Source organism: Pseudopipra pipra, chromosome 2 (genome assembly GCF_036250125.1).
Source record: "Pseudopipra pipra isolate bDixPip1 chromosome 2, bDixPip1.hap1, whole genome shotgun sequence".
Lineage (NCBI taxonomy): Eukaryota > Metazoa > Chordata > Aves > Passeriformes > Pipridae > Pseudopipra > Pseudopipra pipra.
This window is the reverse complement of record NC_087550.1, coordinates 20,214,321-20,223,661: the sequence shown is the minus strand read 5'-3', so window position 1 is coordinate 20,223,661 and position 9,341 is coordinate 20,214,321. Positions and strand designations below refer to the sequence as shown.

The window sequence follows — 9,341 nt, the reverse complement described above, 5'->3', positions numbered from 1 at the left end:
GGTTTTTGCAGTGCTCTTGGTCAGTGAAGTACTTTACCTCCGAACACATCACTGCCAGTGACACAGGGCTTCTTGCCTGAGTGAAACCATGGCTGCCTCTGGGTGATCATACACCCCATGCTTTAGTGAGGTGTCTCCCGCTTGTCCTCCTCACTTTTTTGAAAAGACATTTCCACATTTTTAATTGACATTTTCTGTGACATTTTTTTCTTTTTCAAGGTCAGCTGGCGACCTTTGACCTATCCCTTCCTACCTACCCCAGTGACTCTGTGGCATCAGGGAAAACAGTTTCACTGAGAAGCCATTCTCTGAAGTGAGTGAGCTCCCACAGACTTGGTAAAAGTGTTTAGATCTTATTTATTACCATTTTTATTTCTTTACCCTCCCCCTGGGTGTTTTATTAATTCTTTGTTTTGCCTGTCTCATTTAGCAACATTTCTATAGGTTGCATTTTTGGGGGATTTTTTTTTTTTGGCCTTCTGTGTAAAGCAGTGTGATTCACATTGTATTTTTCTGCTCAGTGATCTCTCCTGGTTCCTCACCCCATGTTCTCCACTGATCAGACCCATTGGTGATTAGATGCTCAGAAGAAGTGATTGCAGAGCCTTTGACACCTTGCATCCCCTGCTGCCTGGATTTCAAAGAAGTAATCATTCCCAGGGACCCACCACTGACCCTTTGCTCAAGCTTTTGTCATTCACCTTTTGCTGTCTCTTTTCTTAAAGAGCTTGAAGTATCTTGATTCTTCTGCTAGGGGAAAAAGGACACATGCACTGAAATCATAATGACTTTACCATAATTTCAGAGTACTTTCCCCTGAAATGATATCAGATAGTACCTCTGTATCACATCTCTAACACCTTTTGAAGTGAAATCTTCAGCTCCTATTCGGAGCTTCAGCTCCCTTTTGTTCTCTCAAAGCCAAGGGGACTGTCAGTGAGATGGAGAGGTGGTTCAGTTCAATACCTGCCCTTTTTTAACTCCTTGTGCCCTGGCAGCAGCAAGTGGAGGGGCCTCATTGTCAGGCAATGTGACTCATTCTGAAACTTCAGCAGGATTTCAAAAGGACTTGAGTGCAGACAATGAAGCTGTTTACAGTGGTATCTGTGAATAAATGAAACACAAAACTGAGGACATCTGAGCCCTCAGCCAAACTGACTTGGAGATCACGAGGAAACTTTTTTCCTGGGGTTTACTGTATGATTTCTTAAACTGAAATGTCTGACCACGGCCAAGTCTGCTCTTTGGAGTCAGTGTAGCAGTCTTTGTCATCTGAGTTACAGATAATATCTAGTGTCGTAAAGACTGACGATACTTTTACACATTTTGCATATTTTATTTGAATTCTTATGAACGATAAAAAGGTAGTTAAGACTAAATAAACATATTAGTGCTATTTAGATTATTTAAATGGCCATACTTAGGGGAAAAAAAAAGAGCTGAAAATTTACTTCCAAAAGCATATTGTGCTTTTTTAATTTCATTTTTTCCTCAATAAATGATAAATTTGAAATATTTCCTTTGGGTTTCACTGTAAATAGATGAAGTAATGATGTTGTATTTATTTCTATTTTTAGACATCTCAGAGAAATGTAACTTCGGGATTATCTCAAATGCACTGGAAACATAAGTAGCAAAAATCTTCCAGACGAAGAAGCCTGCATGGAATATGTTAATATATGGTAAGCAAAACTTGGGTGCTGAGTCCTATGAAAAGTGTAAGAAAAGGAAATTCTGTTGCTTTGGTGACAACATGCATGCTTGCATTTTAAATCTAGGGCTGGCTGTACTATTTTTAATGAATTTAGACTCCTTTTGTCTTTTTTACTCCCCTCTTCTTCAAAATGTGGTATTTGTGCCTTCATTATTTGTAATTGTGCTGGGAATCATTTGTCTAAAAAACTGCAGCTGTTGGGTTTGCTGTAAATCAAACACTGTCTGCTGGGGTTTTTCTTCCTGATCACCTGAGTTATGTTGTGTTATTCCTTTTCTTTAGTTGAATGAAAAACTTAATAAACTGATGACTAACTAACTTAAGCTCCAGACAAATCCTCATGTTTGAGGTATAAATGTACATAGATCAGAAGAACAGATATGGGCAACTGTACAAGTGCAGTAGTCTTTGTGTCTGCTGAATAATATGGGAGTCAAAGTCAACTAATGCATTTATATGGACATGATTTTATGTAAAGACTCCTTTACCTACATAGAGAGCTTCTTGCAAAAGGCTTCTTGGCCTATTTGGGTCACTAATAGTTTCATCAGATGTGTATATAGAGAGTTTTATACAGTTTGCATGGCTAGATAACCATATGTCTACTAATTAACTATGTACTTCCTTACCTACCTTCTCTAGTTTATTTGGTTGTTTCGGGGTTTTTTATTATGTTTTGTTGTTGTGTGTTTTTTTGCGTATTTGATTGTTTTTTAAAAAGGGGTTTTTATGTACTCTAGAAATCCTCAGAAATTTAGAACACAGGAAGCTCAAGTTGTGTTGCTCAAAGCTCAGCCAAGGCCCTGCCTTGCAGGGAGATGAAGGATGTCTTGGCAGTCCCGTGGCCTTATCTGTATACTGGGTCTGACTGAGGCAAAGACTGAAAGTGGGTTGGTCAAGCTAGGATAAGGTTGTGCCCAGCCTTGGAAGAAACACTGCCATGAAATCTCTCTCTTGTAATATCTTGGCTTTATCAGTCCTTGTGAAAAATCAAATAGATTGTGTTCAAGTCTAATAATGGGCACGAAGGGCTGCTAATCTTAACTCGGTTCAGGTATCACAGAGGTTTAAGGATCCACCTTCTGTAAACCAGACAACATTGTGCCTGGGGATTCTGCTGTAAGGTACCCCCTGCTGCAGGGGTACAGGGAAACTTATGGGAGAGTCACAGCCATGCTCACAGAGCTTCTGTAAACTCAGTTGCAGTTAAGAGGGACATGAACTCAATGGTGGATTGGGCTATAGTCCAGCAATCTAGGTACCTAAACTCCCTACCTTTCTTCTATGAACACTGTGTGCATCTTTTTTATCAAATTGCTTAATCTTTCCAGGTGCAGATTGGGTCTATTAGTGATTATGTGCTTGTCAGGGATGCTGTGAAGAAGAGGCTCATCAAAAACCAGGCGAAGGCTTTGAGACAATGAGTGTGTGGAGATTGCACAGCTTGCAGCCAAGGAGCAGCAATGGGATGTAGGAGAAAATGAAGGCTTTAATTCTGAGTCTTGTAATCATTGGGAAGTTGGTCTACAAATGAGAATAGCTTTTACTTCTTGTGCAGTTCATGCCATTCTGAGGGTCACATCACCTGTCTTGACAGAAGGGGTGGAATTATGTATTTGGTTATGGGGAAAACCATGTAAGGTTTCACTCCTTTTTGGATTCACCAGTGTTTATTTACACACACCTAGTGTGCCATATTGTGCTTGCCTATAGAAGAGCCTTCATCAACTCACTGGTGTAGTGGTGTGGTGGTCTCAAGATACACCAGGATTTTATAACTAATGGTGCAATAAGTACTGAAATTGTGAACCTGGAGGTATTTTCCAAGGGGCACAGGAACCTATAGGCTCTGGTCCTATAGTGCTGAGCTGGTACACACAGAGCTGGGCCCACAGGACACCCTGGGAACTGCACAGTCTCCTCTATTACGCTGTGCCACAACCTGGGCAACACGGGTGTCTTGTTTGTTTGACACCTGGCCTCAGAGAAGAAGAAAGCCATGTGCATCTGTATGGAGCAGCAGCAAATTTTGGCACAAGAGCAGAGCAAAGACTCATATCCACACTTCTGAAGCCATAGAGGGGTGTTCTAATTGCTGTTTCTCATGTTATATACACAACATCTGATTTGTATTTGTTAAATACGTGACACAGAAATGAAGAGGCAGAAGAACAGAAAGTAAATACTTGGACGTATTTCTCAGGGTTTTTGAAGACCTGTGAAGGGACTTGAAATATCATGCTTCTGTGCTTGCACACAGGCACAAATCATGGTGTTGCCTCAGGCTGAGCAGGAAGTGAGACCAGAGTTGTGTAAGCCTGATGAAAGGCAGAGCTCTCAGCTGGAAGTCACTATTCACTGGGTGGTTCTGGGACAGGCACACAGTAACGCATTGAAATGTAAGATGGATTATATAATAATTTGAATTTGACAGAGTTCAGATGGAAATGGAGAGAAAATTAGAAAAATCATATAATCCTTTCCCCATACAAACCTTGACTTGAGGTAGATATGGTGGAGCCCTCTAGCCAACTTCGATTAATAGTTCCTGGACAGTCCCTCACTTACAAATCGTCGTGTTGTGATAACTATCTGCTATTTAAAGACACAGGAAGAATATTAAACTGCTTCTGTCTTTGAAGTTCACAGGCAGGGAATCATGGTTACTAAAGACTATTAATTATCTCAGCAGTCAAACTATGCTAGGCAAAACTCCAGTATAAATGGCAGACAGCAAGTCTGATGTTATACTGCAAGATTTCCTCAGAATAATGTGTACAAAGCAAGAAAAAACCTGTGTGCAAACTCTAATCTCATTGAAACAGCCTGCAGAAGTACATGTATAAATCAAGGGTTTAGCAGGAATGTGTTTTTCTGAAGAAAGTAAAGGCACTTCCCGTGTTTAATTAACAGAATGCTAATTGGGTAAATGAGGGAGAATTAAAAGGGAATCTCTGAGTATCTGTAAGAGACTGGTGGTAAAGCTGTTAGAGCTGACTATTTGACCTGTGCAAGGAAATTGTAAGTCAAGAGCAAACCCTAAATTTGAGAGTTGTAATGAACACAAGCACGTTCAGAAAAATCTAGATTCCTGAGAATGAACATGCTTGGAGAAAAAAAACCCAGATATTTTAGCTGAGAATATGTGAATGCTTTGTATGGACTGACTTTCTTGCACTGACTGCAGTTTTGTACCCCATGACCCTATCAATAATATTCTTTTGGGTTTTTTTGTTTTCTTTTTTTCAATGTGAAAAACATTTAATGTGTTTGTATGCATCAGAGCTGAGAGCAGGGAGGAAAGGAAGTCAAAGAATAAGTTTTTGCTCATGGACAGTCACATTAGAAGATATTTGGGAAGGTCTTTATTCATAAGAAATGGGACCATGGATTTCACCATGGTTACCAAGAGTGTAATTTAAAAGCGTGCAGTCCTCGGGCACCACAGGTGGGAGTGTGATAAGTCTCTGAGTCCACAGCCTATGAAGAAGGAAAAAAAAAAAATATCTGAGTCCGTGTTCGTATTTGGCAGACTGCTGAGGAGGTACAGCTCTTTGCTGATTTGAGCACACTGTTCGGGCAGCAGTGAAAGAGCTTACACACCTTTCAGTGGCACCAGGCTCTCTGGGAGCTGTGCATGTGAGCTGCTTTGAGCAAGCCCCCCTTGGCATTGATAGTGCTGGGCTGATGGAGAGAGGTTTTGCAGACTGAGAAGTCTGTCCTGCAGTGCTCTATTGACAACCCTGAGTCAATGGCCATAAAGTTCAGAAGACCATGTCCCTTTCTGTGACTGTATACAGGTAAACTGCTTGAGGCAGTGAAAGCAGCAGCCAAGCAGAGAAAAACAGAGAAAAAGAGTCGGTGTTACAAGAGGTCTTCCAAAACACTTGCAAAGTTAAATAAACTGTAAATGTGCAAAACTCATTTAGGTTATAGCTGGAAACAAGGCTCTGTGAAGCATTTCATTCAGTCTCCTCTTTTATATGTACATTATTTTAATGACTGGAAAGAGGCAAACTGATGAACATGGAACATAAGGTCCTCTGGCTCTTTAGAAGAGGAAAACAAACCACGCATTGTAGCAGTCCTTCATCCTAAGATATTGACAGCAGACTTGAGGTGTGTTTGTAGTGGTGTTCTGTGTTTGATATATACAGATATATATATAAGAACATATGTATCTTCTTTAAAAATACATTTTTCAAAATTAATTTCTCAGCCTATAATTTAGTTCTGGACTGCAGATATTTTATTTCTTGGTGTATGCCAGACACTTCTCTGGCATGCTCTGACTCAGTGAGCCTCCCACATCAGCTCTGGGAAACAGAGTGACTGAGCCAATGCCTCTGAAATTAATCGGTATTATTCCATCAGCCTAGGGTGGCCCTGGCAGCAATATGTGTGTTGTGAAGGCCAGCAGGCAGAGAAACGCTGGGCTGTAGCCCGCGTTTACCCATCTGAGCTTCATTGCTTCAGTCAGTCCCAGGACAAAATCAGGATGTATTGGATTTGTGTAATAATATAGTTTCTTCTGCTACTACCAGTGACAGCATTTATTTTTGTCTTCCTGTGTCAAAGTCATGATTTGGACTAAAACTGTGCATATTGCTCAAGCTACAATGAATGGTCAGAGCGGATTAATTGCATTGGCAACTAGTACATCTGATGAGTCTCAGGATCTTGGATTCATGCTTTGTTTTGTCCAAGACTGAAGTTGATGTTTAGCATATTATTGACCAAATTTTCCATGAAGTGACTTGAGATACATAGAAGCTTTGAGGACATAAATACATGCCAGGTTTTGCACAAGAAAATTAAACAGGGTATGAAAACTCATTGGTGCTTGTGAGAGACCGATTTTATTTTAAATTTGGATATGATTGAGTGGGTAGATTGTGCATTTGTGCATATCTTGAAAATTCACTTATATTTTATTCCAGAGCCTGTGATTTTAATTTTTTTTTCAGTAAAATTGACGAAGGAATCTAACTTTATGATGTGCATTAGAGTTTGAGTTGATTGAGCTGGCATATCACTGTTTTCACTCCAGAGATTACTATGATTATCTTTAGTTGCAGAGGAAAAAATAATAGCCCCAAAACAACCAAAGTTAAATACAGTTGCATGTCTTTTAGATGTTGCATGGATATTTTAAGAAGGTATACAACCAGTAAGTTGTAATTGGTAAAATAACATCCAACTGAATCAGATACTATGCTTGGTTACTCTGTCCTGCCTCCTGCGGCTGGCAGATGTTGGTGGGGTGTTTGCACCTGCAGAGAGCTGTGTTTTCAAGGGCTGTGTGCCAGCATAGCATCTAAATGTCTCTTCAATAAGCTTGTCTTAGGATGAAAAACATCTAAGTTGGCCACAGCTGCACCCCAGCTGGCTCTGTTTGTGTCATACTCTGGCACAGCAAAGGCTTCCCCAAGTCCTGTGAACCATTGCAGAGTCACCCAAGATTTTTGGCAAGCACCAGACTGGAGCCAAAAGTTATAAGCCTGGCTGAGCATAAGCTGACTCCAAAGGAAGCTGGAGGGTTACCACTGCAGTTTGATCCCAAATCATTTCCTTTTCTAGTTCAGCACTTACCAAATAGACACTTGAGCTGGCTTTCCGTGGAGCAGCTCTAATCAGGCAAGGTTTTCTGAAATCTCTTCCACGCCTTCGGAGAGTCAGCTTGCTGTTTCCAGGGCTGGATCTGGTCCTCATAAACATCATATTAGGCATAGGTTAATGAGCCCTGCTGGGCTTGCACAGGTCAGTCTCTGCACGTATGGCATGGTCAACCCCCAAAGAGAGGTTAAAGGGAGGACTGCATTGGTATAGGTTCCCTTTACAGGGGGAAGTTGAGGTGTGGTGGTGCAGAGAAGACAGTGTGACATTGGATAGAGGTACAAACCACAGCACATTCAAGGGGCTTTCACCAGAGATTTCAGCACTGAGAGCAAGTGTTTTTGTTTTTTTACCATGTGCCATTTTCAAGCTTAATTTTCAAGCAGACCCCTTCCTCCCTGGTAAGTGTCCTTGGCTTAGTGAGCAGCAGAGGAAGAGCTCCAGAATTCTTGGTCCAGTGCTGCTGGCAGCAAAGCCCAGCAGTCGGACTCAACTGTGCACAACCCCAGCTGAGACTGTGGCTTTGCTGGTATCTATTTCCATGCAGCTTCACTGGATTACAGCTGATTCCAGTTTGTCTATATGTATTGAAATGATGGTTTTGACTGCAGCACAAGAGTACTGCTGTGTTAAGATCCACACAGGAAACCTGTCCTAGGACAGGGAACTTGAGCTCACTTGCATTCAAAGCATGTGACCCATCCTTTGTTGTTGCAATAAGTTTTATATACAAACATATATACATAATTATCTGAAACATGCATATAGAAACAGTCTCAAAGAAAAAAAAACCCCTGTAATTCCATGAATAACAACATAGGACATAAAATATTTTCTTTCTGAAATCTCATTCTGTTGCAGGACTGGAACTTGAGAACAATTGTTCTTTTCTGCTAAACACCCTTGTTGTCTACTTCAATATTAACATTGGTTATTCAGGTTACTGATATGGTTTTAACTGAATCAGTTACTGATAGTTTGGTTTATAATTTTTCTTCAAAGAGTATGGTGGACTCGCAAGCATTTTGGAGTTCTCTGAAGTCTTCAGAAGCTGCTGTTCTGGGTTCCCTCCTCAATGACAGGAGCACTGACAATCTAGTGCTGAACACAGCCTTTCTAATTAAAAAAGAAAAAAAAACCCAAACAAACAGCAGGGAATGTTTTTAAATGCAGCTATAAAAACCTTGCTGGCAAGAATTTTGGTGTGCCTTTATGCGTTGGATTCAGTTTTTGGTTTTTTTTGCCGATTTCCCTAAGGTCTAGATTTTATCTGTAAGTTTCTGACTCATGAGAAACAAGTCCCTGCAGATAAAGTAATCTCATAAACTAAAAAATTTCCTGGGCAATCAGTCAGGTCATCCAGTTTCAAAATGCATCCTTGTTTATCAGATGTCGTGGGTCTGAGGAAGTAATATCCCTGAGGTGAAGTACCAGTCTCATTGATTTTGGCACAGTTTAGTTCCAACCTGAGTGAAAGGCATGTTCAAAACGGTGAGATGCACTGACAATCTCTGATATTAAACACATATCTCTTAGAGATTTGACTCTCCTAGAATCTAGATGTAGTGAAGAAACTCACATGGCTCTCATCTAAAATAAACTAAAATCTGAAACAGCAGCAACAGGAATCCTGGAATGAATCAGGCTACTACAGCGCTCTTCACCTCCCTGACCTCTTTCCTTTGGGACTGGCATGTTTTACAGCTGACAGCCCTGGAACTTGTTTAATGTGAAATGTTCCAAGGAAATCATTAGAAATTGGGTCAAAACAGAATTCAAAGAAACCTGAGAGAAAAATGCTGAATTTCCCGCAATCCTTACCTTGAATTCATCAAACCTATTAAGGTAGGTCATCTGTGATAAAAAAGCCATATCAGGTCACAACAATATGCATTTTGACAGCATACTTGTTTATCAGAAATACTCCATTTTTTTCCTTAATGGTAGTGAGGAGGATTTTGAGAACCAGCGACTTCATTAATGGAGCTCTGTCCCTTCTCTTGACTCTGTG

The 9,341-nt window shown here is 40.5% G+C and overlaps 1 long non-coding RNA gene across 1 annotated transcript; it reads left to right on the top strand.

Annotated features, from left to right (window-relative positions):
• The first annotated feature begins 225 nt into the window (after positions 1 to 225).
• Positions 226 to 4,560, top strand: LOC135406652 (uncharacterized). The gene is made up of 3 exons (XR_010426398.1): positions 226 to 313; positions 1,578 to 1,682; positions 3,046 to 4,560. It is a non-coding gene; the product is annotated as an uncharacterized LOC135406652 (long non-coding RNA).
• Positions 4,561 to 9,341: the final 4,781 nt, after the last annotated feature.